The following is a 15,140-nucleotide window of genomic DNA, read 5'->3' on the forward strand; positions in this document are numbered from 1 at the left end:
TGACCTTCAACAGGTCCCTTCCTGTCTCTGGGCCTCAGTGTCCTCAACCATAAAATGATGGTATTTGACCAGATGTTTCCACCCCACCCCTACTAGGCTGAAAGTCCTGCCAGCACTAAGATTTTAAGATCTCTTGGCTCCGTAAATCTGTGTGTCAGGAAGCCTGCGGTTCCATCAGCAGAGGTAGAATTCACCTCTAGTGTCTGAAGGTTTGGTTTATTAGTTGGAGCTGAGATTTTAAATTCACCCATCCCTCTTAACTACAAACTTGGGGTCTTAACTCAAAATGGGAAAATGTGGCTTGGAGAGGCCCAGTGGCTCACCTGGAGATCCCAGGATTCTTTGGCTGAGCGAGGATGAAGCCCTCCTGGCCCAAAATTTGAGGTGACCTGCAGGGGCACTGAAGGTGCCTTCCACACACCTCCCAGAGTTATTCACCGAAGTCCAGGAATTCCCCCCAGACATGTAGGCACAGGTCCCACATCAAGGGAAGCAGCAGGAGGGACGGTGGTGGAGGCTCATTCATAGAGTCTTGGAGAGAGGGAGGGATTTCGAAGCTGGCGCTCTAAAGAGAGGATGCAGGGCCCTGTGGGGGACTGGGTCAGTACGGCCATTAGTCCAGGCTGAGTGGAGGAAGGAGCAGACAGGCAAGAAATGGGGAGGTTCCTTTTCCAACACCTGGGCTCAGTGAAAGGGTAGGCAGCTCAGAGACGGGGGAAGATTTCATGAGGAAAGGAAGAGAGAGGGCACTTGCTGAAGGCTGGAGGCTCAGTGGGGTCTTAGAGGCTCAGGGAGAAGGAGGGGGCTCGGGAGATGGTACTCAGAGAATGGAGGGCAACCGATGGGTGGGAAGGAGTTAGATGGGAGGTTAGGGGCTCAGGTGTGGGGAGTGATTTCAGAAAGGAGGAGGGGGTTAGAGAGGGAGAGAGACCAGTGAGAGGGCGAGAGGTCCAGTGGAACCTACAATAGGGAGGAATCATTACCAACAGTTACAGACGTAGGTCTTCATTGTGCTTAGTGTCCGCTGACACCTCTGGTTTCCTCCCTTCACCTTCTTCTGGGTCATGAGCACAGGAGGGCGGCAGCTCCATCACCAGAGGCCAAGCCCTGTTGACTCTGTCATCCAGAATAGGGCTCTCAGGCAGGTAAGCCAGGCCCAGGCTGTCCAGGTTGACCATTGGCCTGGGAGAAAGGCCTCAGCACCATGTGTGCCTTGGCTCCGGAGCAGCCCCTGACCCCGAGAGGCTCCCCGCTTATAGCCAAAAGCCGCCGGCCCATCCGTCTGCGGCACTGCTCCCTCGTCAGCCAGCCTGGCCTCAGCATCCTGCCGCCCCCACCCTGGCCTCCTGCCCACTGCAGAGGCTGCTGTGCCAGCATCCTGCTGGGGCCTGTGAGGACTTGGAGGTGGCCTGAGCCCAGTGAACCAGACCCGGAGGTCCAGGCAGCTTACTGAGCTGGGGAGCTCTCAGCCTGCCCATTTCTAGCATTGAGTGTGGCCTGTGCCTCTGAGACCCCTCCCTGTACTGAGCCCCCTCCCCACCACCATTCCCTACAACGCCCCAGGTATAGAGACAAGTAAAAGTTAGTTTCATGGAATTCTTTTGATTTTAAGAATGGCACATCCTCATTGTGCAAGTCTTGGGACATAGAAAAACCAAGGAGGAAAAAAATCTGTAGCTGCACCACCCAGAGAGAGCCACTGTGAACACAGGGCAGTATTTCCTACCAGGATTTTGTCCATGTGTTTATAGATGCATAGCATTAAATAACTGGGAACACCCTGTTGAGGGAAGTTGGCATGCTAATTTTCATCCTAGAGTAAAAAAATTCTCTGATGTCTTTAAAGAGTCTTCAAAAAGTATACTTTTAATGGCCAAAGACTGGGCACAGGTGAAGCTGCTTCCCAGGGAGCCAGGGAGACCTGGAGGTGGTGGGGTGAGACCTTGCCCCTCCCCTGCCCTCTCGAGCAGAACATACCTTGGGGGTCTGCTGGCTGTGGGTTTCCCTTGGAGAGCATGGCTCTGGGGCCCGTGACAGGCTCAGCCAGGGACTGCAGTGGGCCTGCTCCCTCAGGACACCCCTCCGCCAGGGACCGAGGTGGGGAGGGCCAAAGCTGCCAGGGGAGGGGGAACACTAGAGAGTCATACATTCCCCAGAGAGGGTGGGAACTGGGATCCACCCAGGCCTCAGAAGAAAGAGCTCCAGACTGGGAATCAGGCGATTGGATGCCTATCTCCTGGGCTCTGATCACATCTAGGCCCCAACCTCCAGAAGCCTGTCTGTTTCCTGTTCTGTAAAATAGGCATAATAATAGCCACCTCCAGGTGTGCTCCGAGGAGTGATTCAGGTCATGAGTGTGAAAGCGCCCAAGGGAGGATAAAGCCCCCTTGGGCCCCACAGCGATGGCGGTCATCTGGGTGCGTGGGACCACGCAGTTAATATCTATCGAGCCCCCCCATCTTTCGGGCATCATATGAGCCCTGAGGATGTGGAAGTGAATCAGACACCCTCCCTGACCTTGAGGAGCTCCCAGACTAGCAGGAAAGGGAGGCGTGAGGGAACTGACAGTGAAGAGGTTCTGCTCGAACTAAGATGTCCACGGTGATGTGGGCCACTGGAGGAGGCTTCTGGGAGAGGGACCTTTACGTTAGACTTTGGAGAATGACAGGGAAGATGCCAGACAGGGAAGACAGAGGCATGGCCCTCCAGACAACAGCTTGGGCCATGCACAGGGGCGTGAAAAGCCCTAGTGAACTAAGGGGCTAGTCAATGATCTCAAATATCCATGGCGCAGAGGGCATGCATGAGAATAGAGGGAGGCCCCCACACACTTCTCTTCTCTGCCTCCTGAATTCTCTCTCCCTCTGTCCTCTGCTCCTTATATATCAGAAAGCAGAGATGGTCATTCATTCATTCATTCATCAAACATTTGCTCAACACTGGAGAAAGGGAGGAGCCTCCCTCTGCCTAGTGGGGAGCAAGGCCCATAAGCCGGTGAATGTTTTGGGAGGAAATGGGGCTATGTGGGAACATCCCGAGAGCTGCCTGGGCATTGGTGGAGGGGGCAGGGTTGCCTGCCTGGCTGACTTTGGAGCCAGCTTCACAGATGGTCTTCCTAAGTTGAGTACAGGCTTGCCGGGGGGAGCAAAAGGGGAAAGGCATTTCTAGCAGAAGGAACAGCATGAGCAGACGCATGGAGGAGGAAAGCGCCTCAGGCACTCGAGGATTAGTTTGGCTGGAGAGTCCAAGGAACAGAGGACACCATGGGAGTGGGAGGCCTCTTGAGGGGCTCTGATGCCAGTCGGGGCAGTCTGGCCTTTCTCCTGTAGGCAGCAGAGAAACCAAGGGATGTTTCCGGCAGGTAAGCACGTGGCCAGAGCTGTTTCAGGAAGGTCACCCCTGAAGGACAAGCATGATTTGGACAGATGGAGAGAACAGGGGGGCCTGGGTGTGCTTTCAGGACACAGGTCACATGGCCCGTGGCCTCTCCTGCTGCAGCTCTGCTCCTCTCAGCCTGGGACACCCAGAACCACAGCAGCCATGGTCTCTAGATGCACAGTACCTGCCTCAATATTTCCAGAACAGTCCACAAACAGCAGGTCCCCAGGACCCACCCATTCAGAAGCCGAGTGTAGGGCCTGGGAAGCGGGTGGTGTGGGGTGCTGCATTTTTTAAAGATCCCCAGTGACTATCCATGCTAGCGGTGAGGAGTGGTGCCTCATTGCTTTGCACATGCTGTTCCCGTTGCCTGGATGCCTGTCTTCCCTCCTCTATCTCCTTGAACTTCAGCCTCTGCTCTCATGTCTTTTGTGCGATGCCTCGTTCCAAGCTCCCTCTGGGTGCCCCCAGGTGCCTGGTACCACCACTTTCTCAGCCCCTCTGATACTCTGTCCTGATGGTTATTTACCCTTCTGTCTCCCTTGGTGATCATCATGAACGCCCACTTGGCATCTCCCGTGTGCCAGGCACTACTGCAAGGGCTTCATGTGTGTTAACTCATTTAGTCCTCACAACGTCTTATGGAGAAGCCAGGCCACAGCAGTGGACACTGAGGCACAGAGAAGTAAGTTACATCACCAGCATCACCCAGCTGAGATGCGATAGGCTGCACTGTTCTGTGACACCCCAGACTTGGAGCTCTTGGAGAGCAGCAACCCGCGCTGTTCATTGTTGCAGGTGCCCAGTGCAAGCACAGGGCCTAGCATATGAAAGGTGCTGTTTCCTCATCCTTAGGATGGGCTTAAGGATGACAATTCCCCTCCAGGGCAGCTCTGGCAGGAAAGTCCATGGCCCTGGTGGGTGTTGTAAGCTGTGAGGTGTATGGTCTGGGCTGGGGGTCAGGGCGACAGTGGAGACAAGGACTTCTGGCTAGGATCTGAGGGTGGACCAGTTTCCCAGACAGGAGGGCTTTCTCCCTCCTCTGCTGTGCTGAGGTTCAGCCTCTCTCTCCCAGAAATCAGACCCTCCTAACTCTGGCCAGGGGCCAGGAAGGGTTTGTGGCCAGTGTGGGGTCGGATGCCCTGATGAAGATTCTCGGGCTGATGGCGGAGCAAGGCGGAGACTCATAGAGGCCTCAGCTGCAAAAGTAGCTCCCACTCTCAGTGGGAACTTAAGGGGCTCTCTCCTTCCCAGAGCAAGGAGGGCCCCTACCCCCTGCCATTTCTGCCTCCCACCCACAATCCCTCAGGAGCCATAGGTTATTGTCAATGATGTTGTTAATTAACTGCTTAATTAACTATTTAGGCTAATCAGATTAATTGACATTAATTGGCTACCATTTGTCAAGGACCCTGGAAAGCTGTGCCTCTCAGAGTTGAAGTGTGTGACTGGGGCTGGGCAGGGAAGTCAGGGAGGAGTTGTCACTGTGCTGCGGAGTGGGGGGGAGCAGGTGGCAGGCAGTGGCAGGACCCAGGACACCAGGACTGCTGCGCAGGGACTGTGTCTCTCCCAGCGGCTTTCCGGGCTGGGTCCTTGGACTCCTGAGTCCTGGGTCTTCATAGTTTGGGAAGCAGACCACCCCTTCCTCTCCCTAAGTTGCATTAAAAAAGAATAAAAAGGTCTGATGAGGGACCAGAGGCAAGAGTGAGACACTTTCCATCCCCAAGGGCTGTAAAGACCTCGGAGGGGGAGAGATGTTAAAATCCTAAATAAGCCATGATATAAGTAGGTCACCACACAACAACTGTGGGGATGAAGTGCACATATTCAGCTTTAAAAAAAAGGGGGGGGGGGGGAAGATGAGCAGTATAAGGTAGATAAAATATGCAAAATATTAAACTGTGATAAAATGATCAGATTTGCATTATTTAGTCAATTACAGCCCCCAAAACCCACAGTACATTTTTATGCCTGTTTTAAAACACAACTTACAGTTTTAAATTATAGCACTTGAAACAAAAAAGAAAAAACTACTATGAAATGCATCCTACGTTTTGAAAAAAGGAAAAAAAAAGCCAACCCACTCAAAACTGGGAGTGTGAATTTGTCTTCAGAGCTATTCTCTCAAGATTAAATGGCTCCCACATCTAGTCCAATGCTGGGCTGCAAGTTGGTAGGCTGCAGCCTCGATTGGACTTTTTCACTAACACCTGCCTCCCCTGCCCTGCTGAAGGTCCCTTCTCCTCTGGTGAATCCCTCGCCTGACTTCCTGATAGAGTGCTTACATGGAGCACAGGAGGTGTGGATTTCAAGTATTCTGGAGATGAATACAAATGCGAGGGGAGAAAAGGGGTCTGTTTTGGTGGAAGGGTCAAGTTCCCAGGATGGGGGGCCCTTTCTGGGCAAGAGGAGGTCTCCCAGCTTGGTGACAGAGAATTCTCTCTTGGTAAGGGAAGACCTAGAGAATGAATATGGGGTCTCTCTCCCCCTTTACGGCCCAATCCTGCAGCCCCTGGGGGAGGAAGGACCAGAAGAGACTGGAGGCTGTTGCCTAGCAACGAGAGGCGCATCTGGATCGATGGGAATGGCAGACGAGGCTCTAGCCCCCAGCCTGGCTCTCTCTTTGATCTCACCCAGCCCAGCAGAAACCTGGGGGGGATGCCCAGGGCAGCCTGCCTAATTAAAGCTGAGTCAATAGAGGGAATTTTCCATAATGAGATTGTGTGAGCAATGGAGGCAGCTGCCCTGTCTCCCTACTTCACCCTTCCCAGTGGGTGGAAGGGGCTTTTCTGTCTGTCCAGCATACACACTTCCTGCTGATACCTCTGGTTGGGAGGCAGGAGCGAGGCAGCACATCACCACCCAACTTAGATTATTCCAAGTCTTGGGCTGCCAGGAACTCAGAGTCCAGTGCTACCCCGGCCCACTAGTCCTCAGGTCCCTGGCACTTAGTCCAAATGGAGAAACTGAGGCCTAAAAAGGGAAAGAGATCTGGTCATACAGCTACTAGCCCATCTTCCCTTTCCTCAGCCCAGCTCCCAGGTGTCAACCCAGGAGGGTCTGATCTTTGCAGGGAGGAGAAGCGGGTAAAAGAGGTAATAGAAGCTGAAGACAGCACACCGGCTCCTCTGATTTCACTCCATGGTCATCCCTGGAACCCTCAGAGAGCATGGAGTCCTGACACTGAGGTGGCTGGCTCTCTCTAGGACACCTCACCAAGGCCATCTGGTTTGGACCCTCCCCAGGACACAAAGATCACCTCCCTGGCAGCCCGTGCCATTAGTGACAGCTCAGCCATGGAAAGTTTCTTTCTCAGTCTCCCCCTTTGCAACCCCAAATCTCCATTCTAACTCAGGCAGCCACAGGGAAGCTGTCTGCTCCCTGGCTGGAAGACTACAGCTCCCGGAAGGCCACTAAGGTCCCCAAAAAGGAATAGAGTGGCCTGGGTGGGGGCAGGGATTCTTTTGTTCCACTAGAACGTGGGGGAGGAGCAACTAAAACACTACTTGCTTGTTTGGTATCAGTACAGGTCTATACAGGCTGCCTACTGGGTTTAACTAGTTTGTTATTTTCAGGACCAGTGATGTGTGTTCTGCTCTATTCCCCGGGTCTAGAATACTGGCCTGCATTGGCCTGTGGGTTCCCCCCGTCCTCTGCTGATGTATCCAATCTGAATTCCTGGTTCCTCCATGGCCTGTCCTGGCTACAAACAGTATTCTGCACTGATCTCCTTTAGGCTGTATTGCCTGTACTGGGGCTCCTGTGTAGGAAGCAGACAGCTGAAGCCTCTTTGTCCCTGTGGACCTGCCATGCAGATCCTGTGCTCTGGAAACCCAAATCAGAGCCAGGAGGAACAAAGGCAGGCCCTGGGCTGAGGGGTGGGGGCCTAGGTATCAGGCAAGTCCTTATCCATTCAATGACAGAGCTGGACTCCAGGGCTTACAAAGTATATGACCATGTGGCCTTTGCAAATATACACACACACAAAGTCTGGGCGTATTGAAAGCAGTAACCAGGGACCTTTCTCACTGAGGTCCCGAGAGATGGCCATGGTTAAAAACAAGTAGTGAGCTCCCCATCAGTGCAAACACAGGCTGGGTTTCAATAAATATTCATAGATGGCTGCTTTGTGCCAAGCTCTGTGCTGGGCTCTAGGTTCACAAAGACGGACACAACCCAATCGCTGCCCTTGGAAAGCCCTCACTAGGCCAGAGAGCAAATAGTCACAACAGAACAAGGTAAACACTGAGAGTGGTAACCAGAGGGTGAGGCTCTGGGAGCAGCACAGAAGCATATCCTCCAGTGGAGGTCAGGGAGGGCTTCACAGAGGAGGTGATGTTTGCACAGAGTCCTGTAAGATGAATGGAAAGGGAAGGGCATTCCAGGCAAAGGGAGTGGCCTAGGCCAGCGTGTTCTTGGGTGGAGTGGAGTGCCATGTATCTGACATACAGGGGGCTGGACAGGTTGCCCAGGACACAGGTACCAGCTAAGCTGCTCGGCTTTCTCTTATGGACAGTGCACGTGACCGCCCTCCTTTGCCTACCACGGACACCTCACCTTGGCTCTGGGAACTTGGCCAGCCCCATCGCCTCTGGTTCACAGCACAGACTGAGACTGCCAGGAAGGGGACAGTTCCAAGCCTAGCCAGGCACAGCTGGGCCCCTGCACAGGGCTGGAGTGGGGAGGGAGGGAGCAGGACCACGAGGGTGGTGGCCCAGGCGGTGGTGCCAGCACCCCCGCAGGCCAGGCTGCCTGTCCTTCCAGCAACCAGCCCTCCCCACAGCCCAGCCAGACCCAGCCTGGGGGCTCTGGCCAGGGCTTTCCTCTGGCTCCAACAGGGAAGGCAGGAGGCTCCGGCTGCTGAATAATTGAAAAGAAGGCTTTCAGTTTTCTCCTTCCTCCTGCAGCATCTTCTCGAGGGTTGGGTAACAAACAGCAGTGCCAGCGCCTCCCGAGAGAGACTCCAAGGCAGGGAGGAAGCTCGCTTTGTTAACCCTCTCGCTGCCGCCGGCCTGCTGAGCGCCTTCCGCCCTGGCTTTGCCCTGCAGCATCTTCTTACCTGCAGATACCGGTCTCTACTGGTCTGTGTGGGCTGGTATCTACCAATCTTCACAAGTCGGTGCTGTTTTGGCACCGTACGTTATCTGTCTTAACTGTTCTGATTTATACTGATCTGGGTGTCTCACTGGTTAACTCAGTCTTGTAGTGGTTTAGACTAGTTGGCATTGTTTGTGGCTAGTACTAACAGTTAACACTTATAGATAGAACTTAACTTGTTCCTGGGCACTGCACTGTCCCTATGCTAAGTCCCTCATCCCTAAGTGGGGAGTGGGGTGGTACTCGTATTAACCCCATTTTACAAATGAGGAAACAGAGCACAGAGGTCAAGTTACTTTAGGGCACATAGTAAGTGATGTGAACCCAGGCTGGCTCTCCTGCCACTTGCTGATCTGCACAGATCTGTCTTGGTTCATGGGGACTGGGCTGTCCCTGAGAGTCAGACCTCTCTCCAAAGGGCAGAGGCCACCAAGAGTGAGGGCACCAGGCAGCACAAGGGATCTTTCCAAAATGCAAAGCTGGCCATGATCTCCCCAGCTTAGCAGCCTTCAGTGGCTCCCTACTGCCTGCAGGGTATGGTCCCAGCTCCTCCTGCCCCTCCTGGCCCACTGTGCCCAGCCATGCACAAGCCCATGCTCTTCCCTCTTTCCTCTTCAAGGCTTCTTCCCATCCACCCCTACATTCTGCCCAAGACAGCCTTCATCCCCTTCTATGTCCCACCAGCTCCTATTCATGCTTCAAGATCTCTCCTCCAGGAAGACCTCCCAGCTATGCTCCTCCCCAAATACACTCCAGCTCAGTTGATGTCTCTGCGAAATGTGCCGCATCCCAGTACTTATCTTGCTCCATCACAGTGCTTCTCCTCTGGTGAGTCTCAGACTGGCTGCTCACTGAATAACTGTGACATGAATGAGTGACCCACCCCTGGAGCTAAGGGGCTGTCTCCCAGTCCTGTGGCCCTTACTCCCCAGCCCTCTCCTCTTGGGCAGGGAGCACAGGGAGGGCTTCCAGTTTGTTCTAAGCACTGCCTGATTACCTTTGCCACCTCCGCATGCTTGTGCTCACGCTCTGGAGGTCTGGAGACACCCCAGGGAAGGGAGGGGTTTGCAGGAGAGCCCCCCACCCCCCCCAGTGCTCTGGGGACCCACCGGTGTGAGGAGTGCAGCCTGGCTTCGGTGCAGGGATTCAAGGATTTGGGTGGGGAAGGGAACGCCTAGATTCCCTGGACACAATGAGGATGGGTTTTCTTTTCCAGCTGCATGAACTATCTTGACAAACCATTGTTGTTGCACACTCCTTTTTACAAAGACCCAGACTTAGTTTTACAACCTAAGTACTTGGTTTCCTGTGTGTTTGTCAGTTCCATCACACTTCTGACAGTTACAAAGAATATTTTTTCCTCTGGGAAACTCAGGAGACACATCCCTCCCCACCCTCTCTCCCCACACGGGGCTTTTTCTCTGGAAGGGCTCACCCTGTGTCCGCAGTTCCCACCTTCATAGGAAGGCAGAACCCCATCATGCATCCCACCCTACTGTGACCCCGTTAGCCCCAGGTCCTGGGGCCTGCCACGCCCTTGCCCTCGGCCTGTGCAGTCTCCTGCCTGAACTCCCCTCCCTTAGACTCATCCTTCAAAGGGCCAGCTCAAACACCATTGCCTTTGTGAAGCCTTCCCTGACCATCACAGGCAAAGGTAGACCCTCCTCAGTCTCTTTTAGGCTCCCCGAGCATGGGGCAAGGTGAAGGGTAATGAGGATCTGTTCTCATAACAAGCTTGTCACTGAAAGAATGAATGATCCCACTATCCTATGAGGCAAAGAGTACTGTCTCCATTTTACAGATGAGAAAACTCAGGCTCAGGGAGGTTTGATGACATTTCCTGATGACTCAGGCAGAAGCGGCAGAACCAGAATTCAAGCTCAAATCTTCTGATTCTACACCCAGTGCTCTTTGTTCCTGAGCCAGTGGGAGACAGCAGACAGACCTTAGTGGCAAGGAGGTGGTTAAATTGTGTAAGACCACAGACCAGGGGTTTACTTGAAGCTGTAGGAACCTGTACCTTTGAGGGTACAGATCCCTAGTCCCAGGATCATCACTGGGGACGTGGGTCTCTGGCAGGCAGGAGCAGGGAAAGCAGCCCCCAGGGGAGTGAGTGCTGCCCCCTGGGAGAGAGAGTTTTCTGAGCCCCAGGAGCAAAAGGGGGCCCTGGGTTGGTGCCATAGGTGCTGGAGGCTGAGACACTGCATGTGAGATGGAGGGGAGTTTGCTGAGGCCAGAGAAGAGCGGGGGGACACTGGCCTAGGTCACCCCCGCCCGGAGTCCCAGCCTCTGTCCTCCCCTTCCTCCACAATCCACAACCTTGCTCTCCCTGTCGTCTTAGTCCCTAGCCATGTAATTACAACCTCTGATCAGATCCAGATCTCAGCCTTATGGGAGCCAGACCCGTAATCTGAGGCCTCCTGGACCATCTTCACATGGATGTCCATGGACTCCTCACTACCCCCATGTCCGAAAGAGGACGGTCACCACTGACAAATAATCATCACCGTTTATGAGACATTTACTGCGCACCAGGCCCGTGATAGCATTTCACAGACATTAGTCCTTTCCTATGACCCTACGAGGAGGGTGCTATGATTAGTGCCAGTTCACAGGCAAGGAAACTGAGGCACAGAGTTTAAGCTTCATGATCAAGGTCACTTAGCTCATGAGTTCCCAAAGAGCACAGCCCTGTCTCCCCATCTCAAACCAGATTCCCCAGGACAGGGCCCAGTCTCCTTTTCAGACACGTATGTGGTGCACTGCTCCCTTCCCCAGACCTGGCCCGGTCACTACTGTCCTCAGCATCCTACCCTCCTGACCCCCCGAGGTGAGTGATGATCTCATTAGCTGAGAGGCCTCTGTGCCTGTCAGCAGACTGGACCCTGCAGTACAGATGGGCTGTTTCACCTTCAGTTAATCTCTACCAGCAGGGCTGGACGTGCAGGTACCAGCAGCCAGGTTATGTTCCATCCTGTACTCAGCCAAGCCTGCTCAGGGGACCCAGGCTTGGGTCTGAGGAAGGGAGGCAATTCCAGGGACTCAGCCATGAGGCTTGGAAGTCAGGGCTCTGGCGATTTAACTACTTCCTGGCTGGCAGAAGAAAAGATGTTCTCCCCTCTCCCGTCAGCCAGCATAAAATTAGAGCTTCAGGACTTAATCTGCACATGGGTTTGGCTGGCCCAGCATCTGGGCCTGCCCTTGGGACCTGACCCAGTGCTTGGGACAGCCTCAGGCTGGGCTCTGGGGGGAACTGGTGTGCTCCGGCCACTGACTGCAGCAGCAGGAAGGAGGGGAGTTGAAGGCTTGGCAGTATACATACATAGTTAGTATTATCTAGATTTCCAGAGCAGGAAAAGACCTGTGGGGTCTTTGAGTCTGGCCCCTCATTGTCAAGTGGGGAAACAAAGGTCCAGAGACATGGAGAGACTTGCTCAGTGTCTGACAGCCAATCAGTGGTAGAGAAAAGACTTCCCTCCAAAGAGACGCAGCGTTGATGTCCCCAAGGACCTTAACAAGTCAGGGTCAGGGTTACGGCTCTAGACCTCGTAGCTGCCTGTTTGACCCCCATAAGCCCCTCACCCTTAACAAACCTGTTTGCCCTCCATATTCCCCATCACAGTAAGTGGCTGCACCATCCAGCTGGCCACACAAGTCAGAGACCCAGTGGCATCCAAGGCGCCTCCCCCAGCCCACACCCAGTCCAGTACAGTCCTGCCAAGTCTGTCTGTCTATTTCTTGAATGCTGGTCAGGCCCCACCTGCTCTGGTGTCCCTGTCTCCAGCCCCTCCCGCCCGTTCTGGGAAGCCTGCCCGGACCAGCCAGGAGGAGATGCGGACATTCTTTTATCACATCACGCTGTGATACCTGTTGGTTTCCCAAACCAGCGGAGAGCTCCCAGAGGGCTAGGATGGGGTCTTGTCCATCTCTAAATCTCTATCCAGCCTTGGGGAGGTGGGCCAGGGGCGGTGGCAAGCAGATGCTGAGTGTTTGTTGTGTTTGTTGAGTGAATATCGTCTGTCTCTTATTTGAGCAGCTCCTGTAATGGGGAACTCACTCATCCTCGGATGAGCAGCTCAGGGTTTTTTTAAAGTTTTGATTGTTAGGGGAAAAAATCCTACCTTGGTCTTAGCTGAAGTCCACTCAAGATGACTTCCCCGTAGGAGTCTTGGCTTTGTCTTCTGAAACCACCCAGATCGGCTAGGGGCTTTGTTCCTCTCAGTGTGGTTCAAGGTCCGGCACAGGGGAACCTTGTTAGAAATGCAAATTTGCAGACCCCACCCCAGTCACTGAAGCAGAAATCCTAGGGGTGGAGCCTGGCCATCTACGGTTTAACAAGCCCTGCAGGTGACTCTGATGCCTAATGAAATCTGAGAACTGCTGCTCTAGACACTGGCTCCCAATTGCTGGCCACAGATGGTCTGTATCAGAATCACCTGGGGAACGTGAACAATTTCACCCCCAGAGATGTTGATTCAGTAGGACTAGGTAGGAATCACATATAAAATAAAGACACCCAGTTTAATTTGAAATTCAGATAAACAATGAATTTTTTTTTAGTATAAGGGTGTCCCAAATATGAAATTCATGAAATTCAAATTAATTTAACTGTGCAGTCTGTATTTTTATTTGCCAAATCTGGCAACGCAACCTACTTCTAACAAGCTTCCCAACAGATTTAGCCAGGTTCCTCTGTAGTCCTTCAGGCATTTGAGGATGGGGATTCTGACCCTTTGGATATTCTTATCACTCCCCATTCCCGACATTATATTTTTGTTGATGGAGCTGAAGATAACATGCACTTTTGGCAGCCACATCGTGCTATTGACTCATATTGAGTCTATGACCATTGAAAACCCCTAAATCCTTCCTAAATATGCTGCTTCTAAAGGATGTCTAGCTCGTTCCAATTTTAGAAAGTTAGTTTGGGACCCAGCTTCAGAATGTGACATTTCTCACTATCCTGTTTCACCTTCTTAGATTCCTTCCATCTTTTTAGCCTGTTGAATCCTTTTAGATTCTGACTCTGAATTTACGAGACTTCGCAAGTGGTTGCCCAGTGAATCTGATCATCAGGTTATCAAAGTGCCATCCAGTCAATGGTGAACATGTTGGATCAGACCTCAGTGAGGACAGAGCCCTGTGGTCCTCCACTAGTTACTCCCATCTAATGTGACACTGACCTGTTAATCAGTTTCTTTTGGAGCATAGGTCAATCTATCTACCACTTACAATAGTACAGATTATTACTTCCCACCAGCACAATGTCTCTTTCTCCTTAAGAAATCTCACAAGGATTCCATAATAAATAATGTCAGATACCTCACAGGGAGACCCGTGCCTGCAGTAACTCCCTGGTCCGCTGGTCCAGCAACACCAACTTGGAAAGAAGTGGGCTCAGTGTGCCATGACTCATTCTTAGGGGCATGGCCTCTTCTCTAGGGGTTCAGGGGTCATTCTGAGGTTATTAATAACCTGCCTCAGATTCCTGCCTGGCACCCTCCATCACCAGGTGAAGTTGGTAGAATCCACCATCTGTCCTAGTGCAACTCCAGACAGCATTTGTCCTCTGTCTTCACACCACTCTCCTTGCCCTCAGCAGCCCAGTCATCTTACCCAGGCTTTCTCCTAGTGCTGGGGATAGACTTTCTCAGGTTATGGAGACCTGAGTGCCCTCAGAACTGCTCCCACCAGCCTCGCATCCCCTGGGGTCAAAGAATTTAGGCCAAGGTCTAGGCTGGGGAGCCAGCCCACATCAGAGGGAAAGCATCACTCAAACCTGGCTCCACAGGCTCTCTCTGGGGCCTGAGCACTTTCTCCCCACACCCTCAGTGCACCTCCTGCATCGCCAGGTGCTGGGTGGGCTCCTGGGAGCCAGAATGAAGGGGTGGTCTCCCCTCCACTTCAAGGGTCAGAACAGGGGTCAGAGGCAAACAAATTGAGCCTCAAAATCTAAAGATGTGAGGACAAAAGCTCTAGGGGCACAAGGAGGGAATGACTTACCCTTCCTCAGAAGCAGGGAAGGCTTCCCAGAGGAGGTGGCATTCTGCTGGGCCCTGAAGTATGTGCTGAAGTTCCCCAGGTGAAGAAGAGGGGAGAATGGAGTTCCAGCACCGGGAAACCACATGGGCAAAGGCACAAAGGAGTGAGGGCACATATTTGGGGACAGACGATCCAGGCTGAGGGGCTGGATGTTAGTTGCAGGATTAGGTGTAGTAAGGGATGAAGTTGCAAGATAGCACAAGGCAAAATGCAAAGGGGTCTTGCTGTCTGTATCAAATGCCATGCCAGACCTCCCTCCGTCCCGCCTCCCTTTTTGTCTCCTCTTAGTTCCACCCATGTGCACTGGGCTCCAGTGTTTCAGGCACTTTACAGGCACTGGGAGTTGAAAGTTAAACTGCCTTCAGCCCACAGGGGGAGCCAGACTGTGAGCCCACAGTGACACAGAGAGTGACAAGAGCTCCAGGAGGGTAGCGCCAGCCGGAGGGGTGAGGGGAGGCTTCCAGAAGGTGGCGATGCTTGTGAGCAGTGACTTTGAGGACATGTCGGAGTCAGGTGACGAGCATCCCAGATGGAGAGGCCTGGATGCAAGAGAAATGGAGAATGTGTGTGGGAGAGGGAGAGGGATGGCTAGACCAGGAGGCAGGCCAGGTCACGACTAAGCC

General features: G+C 53.2%; 2 protein-coding genes across 3 annotated transcripts in view; one reads left to right on the plus strand and one right to left on the minus strand.

Annotated features, from left to right (window-relative positions):
• Nucleotides 1–12,720, minus strand: part of STYXL1 (serine/threonine/tyrosine interacting like 1) — a 92,879-nt gene extending 80,159 nt beyond the window's left edge. Inside the window, exon 1 of the mRNA XM_064478621.1 lies at nucleotides 12,597–12,720. The gene's annotated coding sequence lies outside the window, so the exon portion shown is untranslated. The remainder of the gene's footprint in view (nucleotides 1–12,596) is intronic.
• The window catches only part of SRRM3 (serine/arginine repetitive matrix 3), a 54,831-nt gene that overhangs the window by 2,797 nt on the left and 36,894 nt on the right, over nucleotides 1–15,140 (plus strand). The window lies entirely within an intron of this gene.

This window comes from Camelus dromedarius, chromosome 24, assembly GCF_036321535.1.
Source record: "Camelus dromedarius isolate mCamDro1 chromosome 24, mCamDro1.pat, whole genome shotgun sequence".
In the NCBI taxonomy this organism is placed as follows: Eukaryota; Metazoa; Chordata; class Mammalia; order Artiodactyla; family Camelidae; genus Camelus; species Camelus dromedarius.